The sequence below is a fragment of the Symphalangus syndactylus genome, chromosome 5 (assembly GCF_028878055.3).
Source record: "Symphalangus syndactylus isolate Jambi chromosome 5, NHGRI_mSymSyn1-v2.1_pri, whole genome shotgun sequence".
Taxonomy (NCBI): domain Eukaryota; kingdom Metazoa; phylum Chordata; class Mammalia; order Primates; family Hylobatidae; genus Symphalangus; species Symphalangus syndactylus.
The window spans coordinates 148,690,098-148,713,020 of NC_072427.2; the positions used below are offsets into that span (position 1 = coordinate 148,690,098).

The following is a 22,923-nucleotide window of genomic DNA, read 5'->3' on the forward strand; positions in this document are numbered from 1 at the left end:
GCTGAGGCCTGACCCGCACTTCTCCTATGACCTAAGACTCAGGTGGGGGCACCCTCCCACTTCACCTGCAAATAAGCCCACTCCCAGCTACACCAGGGTCACCCAGCCCTTGCAGTGGCTGCTAAAATAGATGCTGTGGGGCCAGGCGCGGTGGCTTACGCCTGTAATCCCAACCCCTTGGGGGGCCGAGGCGGGTGGATCACAAGATCAGGAGTTCGAGACCAGCCTGGCCAATATGATGAAACTCCGACTCTACTAAAAATACAAAAATTAGCTGGGCGTGGTGACGGGAGCCTGTAGTCCCAGCTACTTGGGAGGCTGAGGCGGGAGAATCGCTTGAACCTGGGAGGTGGAGGTTGCAGTGAGCCAAGACAGCACCACTGCACTCCAGCCTGGGCAACAGAGTGAAACTCCATCTCAAAAAAAAAAAAAAAGATGCTGTGGAAGGACTGACATGTGCTGGGCATGGCATGAAAGAACCATACTTTATTTTATTTATTTTTTATTTTTAAAATTTATTTTTTAAAAAGAAAATAGAGACAATATCTTGCTGTGTGGCCCAGGATGGTCTCCAACTCCTGGGTTCAAGCGATCCTCCTGCTTCAGTTTCCCTACCTTTTCACTTCTCCAAATCATGGCACCTCGTCTGACAGAAGCACTGGATATCTGAGATAGAAGTGTCCTGTGGATGTGTGGTCATTATAATCTTACAACCATGAAACCCAAGACCCTGTAGTGGGCAGGTGGCAAGTCTGAGGCTCCCAGCCCCTCACCCTGCCTGTGGTCTATTTCCTGCCAATGAACTCAACAGTGATTGATACGGCTCCTTACTTCTTCAGAGCATCCTGAAGTTCAGGAAACACTTTCAGAAGCAGAATCTCCTTGAGTTGCCAGGGGAAAGGCCTCTATTCCCCTTTCCCATCTAGGGTATGAAACGCATACATGATCAGAGTGTTCTAGTCCTCACTCGGACTCTGGTGACTCTATTTCGTTTGGAGGAGGAATCTATATCTTTGGATGGTTTTGAATTTTGTATTCCCCGTGTCCACCCTCAAATCTGCCCTCTGGGATTCTCTTTCTCTGAGCTCGCTGTTGTGTGATTGCTCTGCTGGTTCAGAAGTGTCCTCTGTTCCTCCAGCTCCTTGAACCAGCTTGTCTCCTGCTCCTGCCTCCCAGCTGGTGGTGGGACCAGTTTTCAGGGGTGAAGTCAGGTGGGAAAGGAACTGCAGTGGCAGGAAGCCAGAGTTTGCCTAGTTCCTAGCCCTTCCCTCTTCCCATTCACTGTGTGTGTGTGTTTGTGTGTGTGTGGTGAGAGCTAGACAGATAGAGAGACGTCCAGGGATGACAAGAGTAGCCGTGAGGGCAAGAGTTAATAAGCCAGGAAAGGAGGTGGTGATTATGGACAGTATTAAATGACACCCCAGAGACAGCTGGTGCCAATGGCCCCTAGCTTCTCCTTCCAGTGTCTCCCAGAAGGAGTGGGAAGGAGGAATAAGAGGAAAGAAGAAATTGAGAGAGCATCAAAGACAAGCCTGGGCTTACAGTGCTCTGGGGTAAGCTGGCTAGACTGGCCCAGTGGAAGGTGGTGGTGGGTGGCGGGGTGGTTTACCCTTTCACTTCCCTCTAAGCGCTGAGGTCCACTTTCCACCCACCACTGCCCCAGGGCCTGTCTTCAGCCTCCCTGGGAGGAGAGGTTCCCAGGGAAAGCTGGAGTCTAGAAGCCAGAGGTGTGGCCGGGCACGGGTGTGTGGCCTGGGAGGCAGGCCTCCATGTTCTGTTTCTTCTCTTCTGTCACTCTCACAGTCTCCACTTCCATGATTCCTCTGTGCTGTGGAGGGCACACTCCTACGGCAGGATGAGGGGAGCATTCTCAGGGAGCTGAATGAAATCTAAAGAACTGGGAGGCTGGAAGCTTGGCCTCTGCCAAGTGAGGCTAGGGGCCACCTAGTCCTTGGATTAGAGTATGCCATCTGGATACTTCTCTTTATTCCTGGTTATCCTAGCCTTTCCTCACATGTCTAGCTTGAGTCATAGCCCTCACTTTCTCCCAGGTAAGATGCTCCTCATTAGGCCCCCGGATGGACCCCATAACTGATGGTAAAGTGTGTGTCCACGGTCAGAGCTCTGAGGATCAAATGCTTCTGTCCAATAGCAGCCTGAGGATAACTGCCTGGGGTTGGCATAAGGGGCTCACCAGGCAGGAAGGTCAGGGAAACTCATTTGTGCCTCGACCTCTGCTGAGCCCACATCTCTCAGGGCAGAAGTGGGGACCATCTGGGCTAATGAGGGGCTGGCAGGCACTAGCAACAGGAGGCAGCTAATGGGAGCTGTGTCCTCCCTGCCCAGAGCGAGGCAGAAACTGAGGGTTCAAGCTAGAAGGCGCCAGGTCATGTGAGGCAGATGAATACCAGGAGGCCAGGCCACAGGGCACAGCCTCTGGTGCCTCAGGCCAGAACTGGTGCTTCCTGTTTCTTCTTTCCTCCCCTTCTCCCTTCCTTCCACATTTACTGGCAATGTGCAAGACAGTAGGAATATAGAAAAGAATATAGAAACGATTAAGTCAGGAGCTGTGGGAACACTTTGGAGCGGCCGGTTACTACATAGGGGAGCCAGGGATGGCTTCTAGAGGAAGCGAGCTCTGCGCTGGGACTCGAAGGATGAGTAGCAGTCAGCTGGGCTGAGAAGGAGGAAAGGGCATTTCTGGAGGAGGGGAAGAGCATGTTTAAAAAGGAACTTTTAGGGAAGGGCAGACTTCCCTAAAGGCCTCCTGAGGGTCTACCCTGCTGGCTCCCTGGGAATATCCCAGTTTCCGAGCTGAGGATCTCTGGGTGGTGGCTTAGGAGGACGAACTTTCTTTTTGGCCTTCCAGGACCTCCACAATTTGACCTCAGTTATACTTCCCTACTCAATCCCTACATGTGTCCCCATTCACTGGGGCCGCCTCGACTTTCCTGACTCCATGCCTTTGCTCAGGCTGTTCCCCTCAGTTGGGTGCCTTGTCCTCTGATTCCACTTACCTCCTTCGAGGTCTTTCCTAGGACTGCCTCCTTCACGAAGCCTTTCCTAATAATCCCACAGCCAGGCTGATCACTTTCCTCCCTGCTTGCAACTGCCTTGACCGCTATGTTTCTTTAAAAGGCACTACTCTTGTTCTGCCTACTACTGTTGATATTAGCATATGCCACCTATGCCTGAGGGCAGAGACCAGCCTAACACAAGACTGGCATGGTGTTTGGGAAATGAACTGGTTTGACTTGCTAGAAGACCCAGACAGAATGACTTGCAGATAGACTGGCCTGTACTGTTCTATCCCTACCCAAAGGAACCACATTTGCTTTTTAGATACCTGGAATTCTTCCATAATTTCAGTTTGGCATTCATGATTGATTGCTGTAGCAATCAGCACATCTTTTATGCACATCTTTTATGTTCCTCCCCATTAGGACAAACATACCATGTAAGTTTACCTCGCAGGCCAATTCTTTTTTTCTTTTTTTTAAATTCCAGATTCTCTCAGATCCTGAATTGCAGGCCAATTCCGATAGGTGGTGGTTTCCTAGAACATTAACTTCAGAAGGATTCTGCAGCTGGCTCAGCAGAAAGAATGCTAAGGTAGCTTAGCAATGTCTGCCTCAGGGGAAAGAGGGCTCTTTCTGCCTTAGCGTGAGGTTTATCAGTCACTTGTCTTGCACTGAGCCAAGACTGGGACACTGAGAATGTAAGGCCTTTGCCTGTGTTGGAAGCTGATGGCAAAAGTGACTAGAAGACAATCGGGTGGATCTACCTTCTTGGGATTTGTGGTGGCATACCTTCCAGTCAGATGTCTGGATGTCCAGGTCTGTGCTCTGAGGCACCCTTTTGACATGCGGCCCCAGAGAGGCTGTGGAATTTTTTTTCTTTTTTTGAGACAGGGTCTCGCTCTGTCACCCAGACTGGAGTGCAGTAGCGCCATCACAGCTCTCTGCAGCCTAGACCTCCGAGGCTCCAGCGATCCTCCCACCTCAGCCTCCCGAGTAGCTGGGACTACAGGCACATGCCAGCATGCCCTGTAGCGAACAGAACATTGAATGAGCAGATTGGGTGAATAGAATATTGATATGGAAGTTAGACATAGAAGGGATAAACTGGGAGCTGCAGGAACACTTTGGAAGGACCAGTTACTACATAGGGGAGCTAGTGATGGCTTCTAGAGGAGGCAAGCTTTTGTTTTTTTTTTTTGAGATGGAGTCTCGCTCTGTCGCCCAGGCTGCAGTGCAGTGGTGCGATCTCGGCTCACTGCAAGCTCCACTTCCCGGGTTCAGGCCATTCTCCTGCCTCAGCCTCCCGAGTAGCTGGGACTACAGGCGCCTGCAACCATGCCCGGCTAATTTTTTGTATTTTTAGTAGAGACGGGGTTTCACCGTGTTAGCCAGGACCGTCTCGATCTCCTGACCTCGTGATCCGCCCGCCTCAGCCTCCCAAAGTGCTGGGATTACAGGCGTGAGCCACCGCGCCCGGCCGAGGAGGCAAGCTTTGTGCTGGGACTTGAGGGATGAGTAGTAGTCGGCTGGGTAGAGAAGGAGGAAAGGGGGCTGGACCAAGAGCTGTGGAATCTTTTTTCTTTTTCTTTTTTTTGTTTGTTTGTTTTGAGATGGAGTCTTGCTCTGTCGCCAGGCTGGAGTGCAGTGGTGGCGCAATCTTGGCTCACTGCAACCTCTGCCTCCCGGGTTCAAGCGATTCTCCTGCCTCAGCCTCCCAAGTAGCTGGAACTACAGTCGCGCGCCACCACGCCCAGCTAAATTTTTGTATTTTTAGTAGAGACGGGGTTTCACCGTGTTGGCCAGGATGGTCTTGTTCTCTTGACCTCGTGATCTGCCCGCGTTGGCCTCCCAAAGTGCTAGGATTACAGGCGTGAGCGACCGTACCAAGCCAAGGGCTGTGGAATCTTAACCAGACCTATAGGGCCTTTGTGGCTCAGGAGCCCCAGCAGGTTCCTTAGCAGGTGACGTTGAGGCCATGGCACCGAATTTCCCAGCTGTGGAAATGTTCCCAATCCTTCTCTCTTTCCAGGCTGCTCAGGCCTTCAGAAATGACAAGGGCATATCCAAAGTGAAAGATGTCCGGAGCCATTTTATTTCTTGGCCTTCTGTCTTTGCCACATGGCACCCGACAGCCATAGTTTCCCCTAGTGGCCTCCCCTGGGAATGCAATGAAACCTCACTGCATTGTCGGTCTTTGTAGGCAGGAGCGGACAAGCTTCCAAGGCCTGGCCTTCCTGGGTCAGGTGGGCCCCGAGTGGTCTGTAGTCCAACACTTCCACCCACACAGGATCGCAGGCTAATGTCCTTCGCGGATGGCTCCTGCCTGTGCCCAACACCTCCAGCAATGCTTCTTCCAGGGTCAATGCCTTTGTTCAAGTGGCTCTGCTCAGTGAGTGGGGTCACTTCCTTCAAGCCCCTTCCTTCCAGTGGTCATTTGATTTCCTCCCTCAGGTCTGCGCTGACACTGGGTCCTCTTAGGTTTCTTCCACCTGAGGATGACTCAAACATCCATGCACCTAGGCAGTTTAAGGCTCTGGGTCAACCCTTGCAAATGTCTTCAAAGCTAGAACAGCCCTTCCCCTTGGCCAACTTCTACTAGCTCTGTTGCCCTTGTCACTTAGTCCAGGGTCACAGCCAGCCCTCACTTGGGGCACATGTATTTTGAGGCCCATTTGCCCAGGGTGGCTGACTGTCTGGGTCCATGTCATTATGGCACACCTTGCCTAACCCAGGCAGATGAGCTGGTATTCTCCTGTTAGAGTAGACGCTAGCAGCACAACAGTCTTAAATCATCATTACCAATTTAATTTGACAACCCTGACTTTCAGGAAGTTCTTTCTCATCTCTGACCCAAATACCTCCAGCTTAAATTTAATTTCCTCGTACTCTGGGGAATATGCTTCTCTGTATCATGAACCCCTCTTTGGATAACTGAACCACAGTTCAGTCGTTTTAGCAGGTTTAGAAGCCCTGGATCCTTTTGCCTTCCTTCAGAGACTATGTTCTCAGTTTGTGTTCATATGGGCAGACAACAAGGTCTGAGGAACCACCCTGTGCACCAGACACTGAGTGGGATGCTCAGAAGACATCAATCCGTTTCTCCTTACAACAATCCAAGAGGCAGATGCTACCGGTATCATCCTACTTAGTTGGTGCAAGACTGAATCTCAGAGGTAAAATAGCTTCACCAAGGTCACAAAGCCAGGATGTGGAAAAGCTGGCTCAATTCCTATACCTAACAAGGCTTTAGAGCGGACATTTGGTCGAGCCACCAGCTGCCAAACAGGAGACCACTGTGAGTATGTAGGACAGATGTCTGCCTCTGAATTTGCATCCATTTTGTGTCGGTTTCTTTTTTTTTTTTTTTTTTTTGAGCGGAGTCTTGCTCTGTCACCCAGGCTGGAGTGCAGCAGCACGATCTTGGCTCACTGCAAGCTCTGCCTCCCAAGTTCATGCCATTCTCCTGCCTCAGCCTCCCAAGTAGCTGGGACTACAGGCGCCTGCCACCATGCCCGGCTAATTTTTTCTATTTTTTAGTAGAGACGGGGTTTCACCATGTTAGCCAGGATGGTGTCGATCTCCTGACCTTGTGATCCACCCGCCTCAGCCTTCCAAAGTGCTGGGATTAGAGGCGTGAGCCACCGCGCCCGGCGCATTGTGTGTCGGTTTCTACCTTAATTTTGCATTAATCATTTCTGCCTGCCTAAATGACCTTCAGTTACGGATCTCTGCCTCCCTTACTGCTCCTGCACTTGTTGGTTTGTTGTTTTTCGAGTACAAATGCACTGTGCAGGGCCCAGAGGCTTGGAGCCATCTCGTCTCATGCCAGGGTCTTGGTTCATAGGGAAACCCTTCATCAGGCTTTGGGGGCAGCTGGATTTGATTTGTCTATATCTATATATTGATTTGTCTATATATAAAATGAGGATGAAATAACTACATTTTGGAATCATTGGATCATCACAATAATAACAATAGCTAACATTTATTTATTTATTTATTTATTTATTTATTTATTTAAGAGACAGGGTCTTGCTCTGTCATCCAGGCTGGAGTACAGTGGTGCAATCATGGCTCACTGCAGCCTCAACCTCCTGGGCTCAAGTGATCCTCCCACCTCAGCCTCCCAAGTAGCTGAGACCACAGGGGTGTGCCACCACACCTGGCTAATTTTTAATTTTTTGTAGGGAAGGGGGTCTCCCTCTCTGCCCAGGTTTGTCTTGAATTCCTGGCCTCAAGGGATCCTCCTGAGTTGGCCTCCCAAAGTGCTCAGATTACAGGCATGAGCCACTGCGCCCAGCCAGAGCTAGCTTATTAAAGCAATAATTATGTGCAAGGCACATAGTTTATATGTTTTATTTTATTTAATCCTCACAAAAATCCTGTGAGGTGGATACTATCATACTCCTATCACAGGGGAGGATACAGGCTCAGAGAGGTTATACGACATGTTCAAGATGACAAAGTTAGCAAGAGAAAAAGTCAGGATTTAAACACAATTGTCTCATTCCTAAGCTGGCACCTTTAACTACTATCCAATAGGAAAATAAACAAGTTGCTCTAGGTAAGCCTAGTGTATGGAAAGGAAACCAGATAAAACTGACTGCTTTGTTTCAGCCCAGAAGGTCATCTCAGCATTTGAAGACACAAGAAATCTAACTCCTAAAGATTTGAGAAGTATTTACTGAAGGCTGCTGGTCAGGGCTGGTCTTTACTGAAGGCTGCTGGCTGGAGCCCGAGCCCAGGGCTCTGTTGCTCATTACACAGCATCGTTTCCTAACAAGCATCTTCACTCCTCTCTTCCCAAAATATTCTTCCTCATAGTATCTATTCAGTCCTCTCCTCTCCTGCTCCCTCTTCTGTCTCCTTCCAACCCCTCTTCCTGATCTTCTCCCTCCCATGGCTCCATTCCCTTTCCTTTATGGAGCCATCTACTCTTGTCCTCCCTTTGGTAATCTTGTCTGCCCTTCTGCTCACTAAAACAAAGATGTTTCACCCACGTCCTCAAAAGGAGGATAGTAAATCCATGTAACAACGAAATATGGTTGTCCTCGGCATGCTGGGCTCTCAATGCATGGCCAAGGCAGATAAAAGGAAACCCTAAGGGGCTGAGGAGACAACAGAGAGGGGATTTAGAAAACTGCTTTCCTCAGGCCGGGCGCGGTGGCTCATGCCTGTAATCCCAGCACTTTGGGAGGCTGAGGCAGGCAGATCACGAGGACAGGAGATCGAGACCATCCTGGCTAACACGGTGAAACCCCGTCTCTACCAAAAATACAAAAAATTGGCCGGGCGTGGTGGCGGGCGCCTGTAATCCCAGCTACTCGGGAGGCTGAGGCAGGAGAATGTCGTGAACCCAGGAGGTGGAGCTTGCAGTGAGCCGAGATCGTGCCACTGCACTTCAATCTGGGCAACAGAGCAAGACTCCATCTCAAAAAAAAAAAAAAATACAAAAAATTAGCTGGGCATGGTGGCATGCACCTGTAGTCTCAGCTACTCAGGAGGCTGAGGCAGGAGAATCACTTGAATCCGGGAGGTGGAGGTTGCAGTGAGCTGAGATCGCGCCACTGCACTCCAGCCTGGGTGACCCAGAGCAAGACTCCGTCTCAAAAAATTAAAAAAGAAAGAAAGAAAGAAAGAAAGAAAACTACTTTCTTCACAGGCCGTGCAGTCTGTCTCTTTTCCTTCCTTTCCCTCCATCAGTACCAGGGGGAGAAGGAGGAGGAGGAGCTGCGGGTATGAATCCCTCCTTACCATCTGACTCAAGTCTGCACATTCTCCAAGACCTGAATTAATCCCTGCCCAGACCCTCCTGGACCAACGTGGTCCACAGTACCTCCTCTGCCCCTGATTCCTGCTGCATTTGCCCCTCTTACGTTGGCCCTTTCTTGTTACCAAACTTTCGTGGTGGATGTCTCGTCTCCTTATCTAGGCCGTAAACTCCTTAAAAGCAGGACCTTGCTCTTTCACAGTGCCAGGTTAGGTGGAACTTGACATAGATACTAATTAAAGAGATGACTGTGGAGTAAGACCTCTAGGAGTGAGGTCTCTGGAGTTTGCATTCGGGCTCCATCACTATGGTTGCTTGTCCCTTTTTCACGTCTCTGAGTGTCTATGCCATTTGGTAAGATCCTTCCGCACTGACTGCGCTTGGCCTTGTGATTTGCTTTGGCCAATAGAATGTGGTAGAAGTGATGATGGACTCGTTCTAGTCTTGGAGCTCCACAGGCTTTGTCCACATTCATTGTCTCGGAAGCTTCCCACCATGATGAGGAACAAGTTCAGGAGCACAAGAGACCACGTGCAGGAGAGTACGTCATCCTAGCTAAGGCCATCCTAGACCAGGCAGAGGAAAGCTGACCCATAGCCACAAACGCACGAGGGAGCCCAGCCGAAATCTTACTAACTTGGACCAAATCAGGAGAATGACTTAGCCAACCTAATTGATTCATGTGCAAAAGTACATTTTTATTGTTATTAGCCTGTTAGTAGACATTTTTGGGTGCTTGTTATGCAGCACTAATGTGGTGTTGGAGAATGGATACAACCATTTACCAGCTCTGTGATCTTGGGAAAGTTATTTAATTGCTATACTCTTTTTTTTTTTTTTTTTTTTTTTGAGACAGGGTCTTGCTTTGTTTCCCGGGATGGAGTGCAGTGGCGTGATCTCGGTTCACTGCAATGTCAGTCTCCCGGGCTCACGTGATCCTTCTGCTGCAGCCCCCCGAGCTGCTGGGAGTACAGGCACGTGCCCCCACGCCTGGTTAATTTTTGTATTTTTAGTAGAGACAGAATTTCACATTGTTGGCCAGGCTGGTCTCGAACTCCTGACCTCAAGTGATCCACCCACCTTGGCCTCCCAAAGTGCTGGGATTACAACCACCACACGCAGCTGATTGCTATATACCTCAACTTCCTTGTCTGTAAAATGAGAATGTAGTGGAGACTGTTGACAGCTTCAGCTGTGTCTCCTCTCCCAGTGATTGCTTCAGCTGAAGAACTGCTTCACCCAAGGTTCTGCTCCCTTTCCTGGGGCTGCCTGTATCCACTGGCTGGCTGATGTGGAAGTATTAAAGTCGGGGCCCCTTGTTCCAGTTGGGGGCAACTCTGCAGGGCCATCCTAGCTGCAGAGCTGCCTGTGGCTACTGCATCATTCTCTTACTGCCTAATCCTCCTTCATTTCTCCACAAGGGTCAAATTCAAGAGACTTCCAAATCAACCTCTTACATTCATATCCCCATCTTAGAATCTGATTTCCTGGAACTAACCTGTGGGGAGTGGATACAAGTGACTACGTAGCAAGATCTGGCCAATGAGATAAAAGCAGGTATGTTCCTTAAAACTGCGGGTAGCTCACGCCTGTAATCCTATCACTTTGGGAGGCCGAGGCAGGTGGATTGCCTGAGCTCAGGGGTTCATGACCAGCCTGGGCAACACAGTGAAACCCCATCTCTACTAAAATACAAAAAATTAGCTGGGCGTGGTGGTGTGCACCTGTAATCCCAGTTACCCTGGAGGATGAGACAGGAGAATCGCTTGAACCTGGGAGGCGGAGGTTGCAGTGAGCCCAGATCACGCCACTGCACTCCAGCCTGGGCAACACAGCGAGACACCATCTCAAAAAAAAAAAAAAGAAAAAAAGACTGTTTTGCCTTCAAACTTTGGATCTATTACTACCATCAATAGCATTTTGAAAAACTGCATACATCTTTGTATATTTTTGAATCTAAAATCTTTTCTTATATTTTAAAATGTAACACTTAGCATATTATTAATGTTAACATTTAAGATGAAATAATTCCCTTTAATTTTAACTGTTTATTTAAAAAATTCAAAGTTTTAGAAATTTGCAAGGATAATATAATGACCCTTTGTATACCCTTTACCTACAATTACTGATATTTTGCCCCATTTGGTCTCTCACATTCTTTCTGCGTATCACTAGAATTATTGATATATAATTAAAACAGAAATATATATATATATATATTTTTTTTTTTTTTTTTTTTTGAGACAGGGTCTTGCTCTGTTGCCCAGGCTGGAATGCAGTGGTGTGATCATGGCTCACTGTAGCCTTGACCTCCCTGGACTCAAGTGATCCTCTCACCTCAGCCTCCCAGGTACCTGGGACCACAGGCACCTGCCACTGCATCTGGATAATTTTTGTATTTTTTGTAGAGACAAAGTTTCACTGTGCTGTCCAGGATGGCAGAAATATATCTTAAATATATATTCAATTTAAAAAGAAAAATTTAATTGAGATTGTACTCTTCCCCAGTGAGATGGACAGAGCTACCTCTGTACCCCCAAATTTTTTCAAAGAGAGGCAATATGTGCGGGGGTTTGGCTCACGTGTGGATTTAGGCAGCCTTGGTCTGAATATTGGTTTTGCTGCTTACAGGCTGTGTGGTCTTAGACAGATTATTTAACCTCTTTGTGCCACAGAATCTTCATAATATTTGTGTCTACGTCATATGGTTGTGGTAAGGACCAAATGAGTTAATATATAAAGTACTTAGTTAGAACATTACCTGATCTATTGTAAGTATTGTTTATGTTTATGATATAACCGAGTGTATCAGTGGATGAATAATTATTTATTGCTAGAATAATTAGGGTGCAGAGCAAATTAACAAGAAGATATATCACTAGGAAGTCGGAGGTTTCCAAAAGATGTATTCATGATCATTGTTCGATGCATTATTTACAGTAGAATCATATCTCTGGTAAGTTAATCTAAGAACATGGTAGGAATAAATAAATGAGCAGAGAAGTGATTGATAAATGATAGCAAATTGGAGACATGTAAAAAAAATTTTTTTAATGACTGAGGTAGGCTCAGTGGCTGACGCTTGTAATCCCAGCACTTTGGGAGACCGAGGCAGGTGGATCACTTGAAGCCAGGAGTTTGAGACCAGCCTGGACAACATGGTGAAAACCCTCTATAAAAAAACAAAAATTAGCCGGGTGTGGTGGCTCCCGCCTGTAGTCCCAGCTACTTGGGGGGTGGAGGTGGAAGGATCGCTTGAGCCTGGGAGGTGGAGGTTGCAGTGAGTCAAGATCATGCCACTGCACTCCAGCCTGGGTGACAGAGTGAGACCCTGTCTCAAAAAAAAAAAAAAAAAAAAAAAAAAAATGTGACTTTCCATCATTCAATAATTGGGAGCAAAAGGGAATGAAGATTTTTTTCCTACAAGTCTTAGTAAATATAGAACACTAAAGTGCCTTTGATATATGTTCGTTTAACTGGAAGAGGCAATGTTCATCTATTGAAAGTAAATGTGAAACTTTTCACTTCCCCCTTCTTTTTTTTTTTTGGAGACAGAGTCTCGCTCTGTTGCCCAGGCTGGAGTGCAGTAGGTGCGATCTCGGCTCACTGCAACCTCCACCTCCTGGGTTCAAGCAATTTTCCTGCCTCAGCCTTCTGAGTAGCTGGGATTACAGGTGCCCACTGCCCACGCCCGACTAATTTTTGTATTTTTAGTAGACACAGGGTTTCACCATGTTGGTCAGGCTGGTCTCGAACTCCTGACCTCGTGATCCGCCTGCCTCAGCCTCCCAAAGTGCTGGGATTACAGGCGTGAGCCACTGCACCTGGCCTCACTTCCCCCTTCTTGAAGTTGTGCAAAATATTCGGAGAAGAGCAGTCCTGCCAGGGTGGCGGACAGCCTGGCCCTGGGCTCCGTGTGAGGGCTCAGAAGCTGCTGTGCGGCAGATCTGCCTTGAGCTTCACAGGAGATCGGTGTGGTCCGGGTACTTTTAAGAATCATGATGGTCTTCAAGATAGACAAGGCATGGAGCTCTGCCTCGAGCTTATCACATGCATGACGTAAGGTGCCATCACTATCAGTATTTACTACTGACTCTCCCTCAGCACTCAAGTATTCCTGGGGAGCTTTGGGGGTATGGAAAGTTAATACTGTCCCTACTCCTGCTTCACCCTATCTGAGCCCACAACATCCCAACACATCTTCTTAACTTCACATTTTGCCCTTTACAAAAATATATATAGGACAGAGAAGACACGAAGACCTACAAGAGGTTTGTGGTGATTTCATTAAATGAAGACTCGCCCACACCGATATTAGTATTACTTATTTTTTTTAATTTTATTTCAATAGTTTTGGGGGAACAGGTGGTGTTTGGTTACCTGGATAAGTTCTTTAGTGGTGGTTTCTGAGATTTTGGTGCACTCATCACCCGAGCAGTGTACACTGTACCCGGCGAGTAGTCTTTTATCCCTCACCCTCTCCCACCCTTTCCCCTGAGTCCCCAAAGTCCATCATATCATTCTTATGCCTTTGCGTCCTCATAGCTTAGCTCCCACTTATAAGTGAGAACATATGATGTTTGGTTTTCCATTCCTGAGTTACTTCACTTAGAATCATGGTCTCCAACTCCCTAATATATATCACATTTTCTTTATCCACTCGTTGGTTCAACTCAAACCGATGTTATGAAGCATCCTTTCTTCAGGGCCATGGAGCTTTTACGCTGCAAGCATTCTATCTTAAAATTTGGGAAAGTTGAGAGGTTGTGTGGTGCCTGAAGTGTTCTATGTGGCATGGGTTACTATTATGATTGTTTGTAGAGACAGGTTCTTGTTGTGCTCAAGAGAGTCACCTGCCTGGCCTCCCATAGTGCTGGGATTACAGGCATGACACACCGCACCTGACCAGCATGGATTATTTCTTAACACCCCCTTCCTCTACAAAAGTTATTTTCAGCAATAATCATGAATTGAAGTTTTCATACTGGTCCTCATAAAACAAAAATATTACAACTTGTAATTTGCCTTCCATTTCACTGCTTTTTTTTTTTTTTTTTTTTTTTTTTGACAGAGTCTCACTCTGTCACCCAGGCTGGAGTACAATCTCAGCTCACTGAAACCCCTGCCTCCTGGGTTTAAGTAGGTCTCATGCCTCAACCTCCCAAGTAGTTGGGATTACAGGCACGTGCCACCACACCCAGCTAATTTTTGTATTTTTAGTATAGACAAGGTTTCGCCCTGTGGGCCAGGTGGGTCTTGAACTCCTGGCCTCAAGTTATCCTCCCACGTGGCCTCCCAAAGTGCTGGGATTACAGGTGTGAGCCACCACACCCGGCCTCCTTTTCACTGTTTTAAATTTTTAACACAAATAGAAAGTCCAAGTAGATAAGAGGAAAATGACTCAAGTTATTCCTTTGTCTTTGCAATCATGGCACTATCATTGTGTCTTTTGAATCTACCTTTGAAAGGCAGAGATATGTGGTTCTGTTAGTAGGAAAAAGGGTCTTGATCCAGAGCCCAGAGGGTTCTTGGATCTCGTGCAGCAAATAATTCAAGGCGAGTCACAGAGTGCAGTAAGAAGAGAGTTTATTGAAAGCTATTCTGTTACACAGGAGGGCGTCCTCAGAAAGCCAGCAGAGGACTGCCCCGGCTTTGTTTTAAGTTTTTCTCGTATAGGGGTCTTGTCGATGTAAAGGTTAAACTAAGCTGCGTCTACATGTGGGTGAGCAGACTGCATGAGAGAGTTTATTACTCTGTTGACTTAAAGAAAACGCTCCTTGACGTTTTAGTGTGTAAGTATTAATACATGAAGGTATAACTATGATTACCTTCAGAGCATATGTTGATACGGGTATCAGGACATGTGGACTCTCCATTGTTGTCAGAGCGTGTCTTTGTAGGCATCTTTAGACTGTTTCCTCAACTATAAACACACCATGACTATAGGCTGTGACCAGCAAGGAATGTGCCTTTCTAGGTTTTTTTGTGTGTGTGCCTTTCTAGTTTTAAGATGGAGTTGATTGGCCGGGTGCCGTGGCTCATACCTATAATCTCAGCACTTTGGGAGGCCAAGTCGGGAAGATTACTTAAGACCAGGAGTTGAGACCAGCCAGGAAACATGGGGAGACCCTGTCTCTAAATTAAAAAACAAAACAAAACAAAACAAAAAGATGGAGTTGAGTGTAAAATGGTGTCACTCTGGCTCTCCCAAGCTCCTGCTTCCATAGCAGCTCCACAGGAACGGAGGCACTGACCAGCCAGAAGGAAGAAGCCCACGTAGCTGTCTGCGGGTGTCGGGGGCCCATGGAATAACTGGAGTTTTCAGCTTTAATTTCTGCATAGGAGATAATGTTACTTAAATGCTAAGTTATAAAAACAAGTTAATTCTTAATTAACTTAAGATTAACTTAATTAACTTAAGATTTAATGTTACTTAATGTTATTTAATGTTACTTAAATGCTAAGTTATAAAAACAAGTTATTGGTCTAAGATTTAGAACTTAGACCAATAAAATACTTTTTCAGGGAGGAATGTTTTATCACTGACATTGTTTAGGATTGCTGGCCCAGGGGATAACAAAGAACTTTCGGTTGGTTACTCTTTTTTTTTTTTTTTTTTTTGAGACAGAGTCTTGCTCTGTCGCCCAGGCTGGAGTTCAGTGGCGCAATCTCGGCTCACTGCAAGCTCCGCCTCCCGGGTTCACGCCATTCTCCTGCCTCAGCCTCTCTGAGTAGCTGGGACTACAGGCGCCCGCCACCACGCCCGGCTAATTTTTTATATTTTTAGTAGAGACGGGGTTTCACCATGGTCTCGATCTCCTGACCTCGTGATTCGCCCGCCTCGGCCTCCCAAAGTGCTGGGATTACAAGCGTGAGCCACCGCGCCCGGCCCGGTTGGTTACTCTTTTACAATTCTCTATGGACAATGCAGCCTCTATTCCCTGCCTTGGCGGTGGTGAGGAAACGGTTTTCACTACCCTGCTATTGCCTACCACCAATAAGAGGCCTACCTTTCTTTCATAAAGTGGCGGAAGGGTGACTCATGTCAAAAGGCTGGCAGGACGCCAGCCAGCCTGAGTCCTTGGCCCCTCTCCTACTTCGTTCCTATCCTGTCCTGTCTCCATCCTGCTGTTTAGACAGATGTCGCAGTCCTGGACCTTGAGGCTGAGAGACTTGCCCTAGGGCTGGCACACCGGAAGGAGCCTAGGACCCCGGCACTTCATCAGCACTCCATGGGAAGTGCTGCATCTTCAGACTATGTGAGGGAGAAGTAAGATCTCATCTTTTCCGGGGTCTCACTCTCCCGCCCAGGCTGGAGTGCAGTGGTGAGATCTCGGCTCACTGTAACCTCTGCCTCCTGGGTTCAAGCAATTCTCCTGCCTCAGCCTCCCAAGTGGCTGGGATTACAGGCGCCTGCCACCACGCCCAGCTAATTTTTGTATTTTTAGTAGAGACAGGGTTTCACCATGTTGGCCAGGCTGGGCTTGAACTCCTGACCTCAAGTGATCCACCCACCTCGGCCTCCCAAAGTGGTGGGATTACAGGCATGAGCCACCATGCCTGGCCCTCTTTTCTGAGGTTTCTGACACTTTCAGGGATCAGGAACATTTATACCAGAGTCCTGACATTTAAGCTGAGGTCTGAAGAATGAATAGGTATTTTGTGAGTAAGAAGAGGGAAGAGAATTTCAAGGAGCTGGGAGCTTGGGTAGGAAAGCTAAGAGCCAAGAGACCACATGGTGAGTTTGAGGAGTGGAAAGAAGCTTTGCATGGGGGAGCTCAGCGTGCCAGGGCGTCTGGAATAGGAACCCCAGAAGGACTTACTTGTGCAGATGACTGATCTGTGCTCGTTGGCATTACCTAATATTCTGTCTGGGAGTTCTGGGGTGCTAGGAGGTTCTCAGAGGCCAGACCACGAAATCCAGGGCCTCACCTTCCCAGGGTTGCCCCAGGCAACCTCTGTTTGTAAAGAATCCTGTTTATTATCTACTGACTCATGGTCATCTGTGGTTTCTATGGTTCCCACCAACAATGAAGCATAAATCCATTCCTGGAAGGTGCAGTCTGCAAGGTGGGGCCGTCCTCTCCCTTTTCTGGCTCAGAGCTCCTCCCAGCTTCCCAGCCTGCAGCAGCGGGGGTGGGGGGAGAGTCTTTGTCTATGGAATCTCAGATGTGGGGCTCCTTGGAAGGGTGGGACAAGGAGCTGAGTGGAGTGAAGGGACAGATCTCTGCAGTCAGGGCTGGGGCCACGTCCATTGAGTGAGAGAGAACCGGGCAGCTCTAAGCTGATCAGAAGCCCTGTTCTCTCTGCGTAACTAGAGGAGGAGCCCAGGAGATGGAGAGAGAGACTCCAGGAAGAGTTAGAGCAGGATTAGGAGACCTGGCCCCTTTCTTCACCAGGGACAAGCAGAGTTTATTCCCCGAAGTGGTGGCAGATATATAAATGCGAAGCTGGGAGGAGCAGTTGTTTGGCAACTAGCAGAAACGTATATGTGATGTATAAAGGAACCAAGAGAAAGGGAAGCCAGAGGGACAGGTGGACTTTGGAAAGATTATTTCATTTCACACATTTGCACAAAGCCTTATAGGTTACAAAGCATTTGTGCATCTATTTTCTCATTTGCTTGTCACAGAAGCCCTGTGAGGAAGCCAGGGCAACAAATATCTTTCCATTTGAAAATGAGTAACATTGGCTTATAAAGGTTGCTTAACACAGCCAAGGTCAAAAACAGGACTAGAATTTAAGAGCTCCTGGCTCTTAGTTCAGTGCTTTCTTTAAACTTTTTTTTTTTTTTTTTTTTTTTTTTAACAGAGATGGGTCTCTCTGTGTTGCCCAGACTTGTCTTTAACTCTTAGGCTCAAGCAATCCTCCTGCCTTGGCTTTCCAAAGTGTTGGGATTACAGGCCCAGTGCTCGCTCTTTCTTTTCTCTCTTTCTCTCTTTCTCCCTTTCTCTGTTTCTCTCTTCCTCTCTCTCTCTCTTTCTTTTTTGACTGAGTCTTGAGTCACCACACCTGGCCCAGTGCTCGCTCGCTCCTTCCTTCCTCCCTTCCTCCCTTCCTCCCTTCCTTCCTCCCTTCCTCCCTTCCTCCCTTCCTTCCTCCCTTCCTCCCTTCCTCCCTTCCTTCCTCCCTTCCTCCCTTCCTCCCTTCCTTCCTTCCTTCCTTCTTTCCTCCCTTCCTTCCTTCCTTCTTTCCTCCCTTCCTTCCTTCCTCCCTTCCTCCCTCCCTCCCTCCCTCCCTCCCTCCCTTCCTTCCTTCCTCCCTCCCTCCCTCCCTTCCTTCCTTCCTTCCTTCCTCCCTCCCTTCCTCCCTTCCTTCCTTCCTTTCTCTCTCTTTCTTTCTTTTTTTCAGAGTCTTGCTCTGTCACCCAGGCTGGAGTGCAATGGCAGGATCTCAGCTCACTGCAACCTCCACCTCTTGGGTTCAAGCAATTCTCCTGCCTCAGCCTCCCAAGTGGCTGGGATTACAGGCGCCTGCCACCACGCCCAGCTAATTTTTTTGTATTTTTAGTAGAGATAGGGTTTCACCATGTTGGCCAGACTGGTCTCGAACTCCTAACCTCAGGTGATCCACCCATCTCGGCCTCCCAAAGTGCTGGGATTACAGGTGTGAGCCACCACGCCTGGTCGCCCAGTGCTCTTTCTATCAAATAAATGTCTCAAACTTGGGCTTTCGTGGGCCATTTTAATGGGTGTTTAACACACACAAAGGGCCAAAATTTTGGGTCAACTTAAAAAATTGTCAGCTAGGCGCCACCAGTGGGTCATGCCTGTAATCCGTGTGCTTTGGGAGGCCAAGGTGGGCAGACCACTTGAGGTCAGGAGTTCGTGACCAGCCTGGCCAATATGGCAAAACCCCGTCTCTACTAAAAATACAAAAATTAGCCGGGCATGGTGGTGGGTGCCTGTAATCCCAGCCACTTGAGAGGCTGAGGTGGGAGAACCACTTGAACCCAGGAGGTGAAGGTTGCAGTGAGCCAAGATCATGCCACTGCGCTCCAGCTTGGGTGATAGAGTGAGACTCTGTCTTGGAAAAAAAAAAAATTGTCACTGCTGGTGTGGTGGTACACCACCTGTGGTCCCAGTTGCCTGCAGAGGCTGAGGTGGTCGGATAGCTGGAGCCTGGGAGGTCAAGGCTGCAGTAAGCTATGATGACACCACTGCACTCCAGCCTGGGCATCAGAGCAAGACCCTGTCTCAAAAAAATTTTTGTCTCAAATTTTAAAATAATGTATTAAAACACGAAAAAAGTAACAACAGTGTCTCTGTTTTAAATCAAGGAGAAGGACACTGTCATCTTCATTAGATTGTTTATATTCAGCTTGGTGTCAGACTTTGGGAACGACATCCAGTGCTTTGTGGCTGTTAGACGGTCCTAGATAAGCTGATGAAACTTGAACTCAGAACTGTGGTGGACATTCTTAGGGAAGGTGATTTGCCACACGACCAGGACCTACATCTGTAAGTACACTACACTCAAAATTTGGAAGATTGTTTTAACCCTGGGTGACGGTGGAAAATAGATTTCTTATCCAACCCTCGGCTTTGTTGGAAAGTACTTCATGTTCTGATGTTGAATTTCAACTGCTTTTTTATTGTGGTAAAATATACATAACATGACGTTTACCTTTTAATCTCAGTGGTTTTAAAATATACTCAATAATATGTTTTTGATTTCTTTCTAAAAAAAATTCAAATGTTGGGAAACAGTAAAGTGTTGATGTTGCAACTGTGCCAGAGTTCTAAGTTCAAGAAATCCTGGTATTTTATTTCTAACATTAAGGTTGTAAAATGCTGGTCCTGAGTCATAGGTTCTGGTGTGTCACTAAGATACACTACTTGAGCAAACCCTTTGCAATTAGATGAATGCTCTTCGTTAGCATGTCAATGTCACAAAGTGTCATCCTGCATTTAAAAAAACTTGTGTGATGGAAAGGAAGAAGTAAAACTATCTCTGTTTGCAAATGACGTGATATTATATATAGAAAACCCTAAGGAATCTATAAAAATAATTAGAATCTACAAAAAATAATTAGAGCTATAAACCAGTTCAACAGAGTTGCAGGACACAAGATCAGTTACATTACTAGTTCCGGGCTCTTCTGTATACAAAAATCAGTTGCATTTCTATGCACTAGCAATGAATAACCTGAAAATGAAATTAAGAAGACCATCTGCTTAGAATGGTATCAAAATGAATAGAATACTTAGGAATAAATTTTTTTATTTTTTATTTTATTTTTATTATTATTTTTTTGAGACGGAGTCTCACTCTGTCGCCCAGGCTGGAGTGCAGTGGAACCATCCTGGCTCACTGCAAGCTCTGCCTCCCGGGTTCACACCATTCTCCTGCCTCAGCCTCCCAAGTAGCTGGGACTACAGGCGCCTGCCACCACGCCCGGCTAATTTTTTGTATTTTTAGCAGAGACAGGGTTTCACTGTGTTAGCCACGATGGTCTCGATCTCCTGACTTTGTGATCTGCCCGCCTCGGCCTCCAAATGTGCTGGGATTACAGGCATGAGCCACTGCGCCCAGCCAGGAATAAATTTAACCAAAGAAATGCAATAATTGTACACCAAAAAATATTGTTGAAAGAAATTAAACAAGGTCTAAATAAAATCAAAGGACAGCCTATGTTTATTGTTTAAAAACTTAATATTGTTAAGATGTTGATACCAAATTTATCTACAGATTCAATGCAATCCCTATTGAAACTGTCCCCCCAAGCCCCAGAAATGGACATGCCAATCCTAAAATTCATACAGAATTGCATGGGACCTAAAATAAAAAAAAAAATCTTGAAAAAGAACACAGTTGAAGGATTCATACTTCCTACTTTTCAAAACTTACTACAAATCTACTGTAATCAAGACGATGTGATATTGGCATAAGGATAGATAAATAGACGGATGGAACAGAATCCAGTCCACACACTGACAGAACAGAATCCAGTCCACACACGGATGGAAGAGAATCCAGTCCACACACCAACGGAACAGAATCCAGTCCACACACCAACCGGAATAGAATCCAGTCCTCACACCGACGGAACAGAACCCAGTCCACACACCAACGGGAATAGAATCCAGTCTACACACCAACGGGCATAGAATCCAGTCCACACACCGATGGGAATAGAATCCAGTCCACACACCAACGGAACAGAATCCAGTCCACACACCAACGGGAATAGAATCCAGTCTACACACCAACGGGAATAGAATCCAGTCCACACACCAACGGAACAGAATCCAGTCCACACATCAACTGGAATAGAATCCAGTCCACACACCAACGGAACAGAATCCAGTCCACACACCAACGGGAATAGAATCCAGTCTACACACCAACGGGAATAGAATCCAGTCCACACACCAACGGAACAGAATCCAGTCCACACACCAACGGGAATAGAATCCAGTCCACACACCAACGGAACAGAATCCAGTCCACACATCAACTGGAATAGAATCCAGTCCACACACCAACGGAACAGAATCCAGTCCACACACTGACAGAACAGAATCCATTCCACACACCGACGGAATAGAATCCAGTCCACACACCAACGGAACAGAATCCAGTCCACACACCGATGGAAATAGAATCCAGTCCACACACCGACAGAACAGAATCCAGTCCACACACCAACAGAATAGAATCCAGTCCACACACCGATGGAAGAGAATCCCGTCCACACACCAACAGAATAGAATCCGGTCCACACACCAACAGAACAGAATCCAGTCCACACACCAACAGAATAGAATCCAGTCCACACACCGATGGAAGAGAATCCAGTCCACACATCTATGGTCGATTGACTTCTACCAACATTACCAAAACCATTCAGTGGAGGAAAGAATAGCCTTTTCAACAAATGATGCTGAAACAAATTGATGTCCACATGCAAAAGAATGAATTTGAACTAATATCATACCATACATAAAACTTAAAATATATCAAAAAATCTAAATGTAAGAGCTAAAACTATAAAAGTCTGAGAAGGAAACATAGGTGGAGCCTGGGCAACATAGTGAGACCCTGTCTCTACAAAATATAAAAAAAAATTAGCCAGGCATGATGGTGTGCTACTTGGGAGGCTGAGGTGGGATGAGCACTTGAGCCTGGGAGGTTGAGGCTGCAGTGAGCCGACATCGCACCATTGTACTCCAGCCTGGGCAGTGGAAGGAGACAGTCTCAAAAAAAAAACAGCCGGGCGCGGTGGCTCACGCCTGTAATCCCAGCACTTTGGGAGGCCGAGGCGGGCGGATCACGAGGTCAGATCGAGACCATCCTGGCTAACACGGTGAAACCCTGTCTCTACTAAAAATACAAAAATTAGCCGGCGTGGTGGCGGGCGCCTGTAGTCCCAGCTAATCGGGAGGCTGAGGCAGGAGAATGGCGTGAACCCAGGAGGCGGAGCTTGCAGTGAGCCGAGATCGTGCCACTGCACTCCAGCCTGGGCGACCGAGCGAGACTCCGTCTCAAAAAAGAAAAAAAAAAAAAAAAAAAACAGAAGAAAAAAAGGGGGAAACAGGTGAAAATCTCTATGATTTTGAATTAGGAAATGGTTTCTTAGAAATGAGCACAAGAATCAAAGAAAAAATAAAATAAATTAAGAGAAATCAAACTTTACTAAAATTTAAAACATTGTAGGTTAAAGGATACCAATAAGACAGTGAAAAGACAATCCACAGAATGGAAGACTGTATTTGCAAAATATCTATCTGATAAGAGCCTAACATCCAGAATATGCAAACAACTCTATTTTTTTTGAGATGGAATCTCGCTGTGTCTCCCAGGCTGGAGTGCAATGGTGCAATCTCAGCTCATTGCAACCTCCACCTCCTGGGTTCAAGTGATTCTCCTGCCTCAGCCTCTCAAGTAGCTGAGACTGCAGGTGCACACCACCATGCTCGGCTATGTTGTTGTTGTTGTTGTTGTTGTTGTTGTTATTTTAGTAGAGACAGGGTTTCACCATATTGGTCAGGCTGGTCTTGAACTCCTGACCTCAGGTGATCCACCCACCTTGGCCTCCCAAAGTGCTGGGATTACAGGTGTGAGCCACCGCGCCCGGCCTATACAAAGAACTCTTACAACTCAACAGTCAAGACAACCCAATTTGAAAAA

The 22,923-nt window shown here is 47.0% G+C and overlaps 1 long non-coding RNA gene across 1 annotated transcript in view; it reads left to right on the plus strand.

Moving 5' to 3' along the window:
* The first annotated feature begins 19,079 nt into the window (after positions 1–19,079).
* LOC134736685 (uncharacterized) overlaps positions 19,080–22,923 on the plus strand; it is a 68,631-nt gene continuing 64,787 nt past the window's right edge. The window contains exon 1 of the long non-coding RNA XR_010120907.1: positions 19,080–19,250. This is a non-coding gene — a long non-coding RNA (uncharacterized lncRNA). The remainder of the gene's footprint in view (positions 19,251–22,923) is intronic.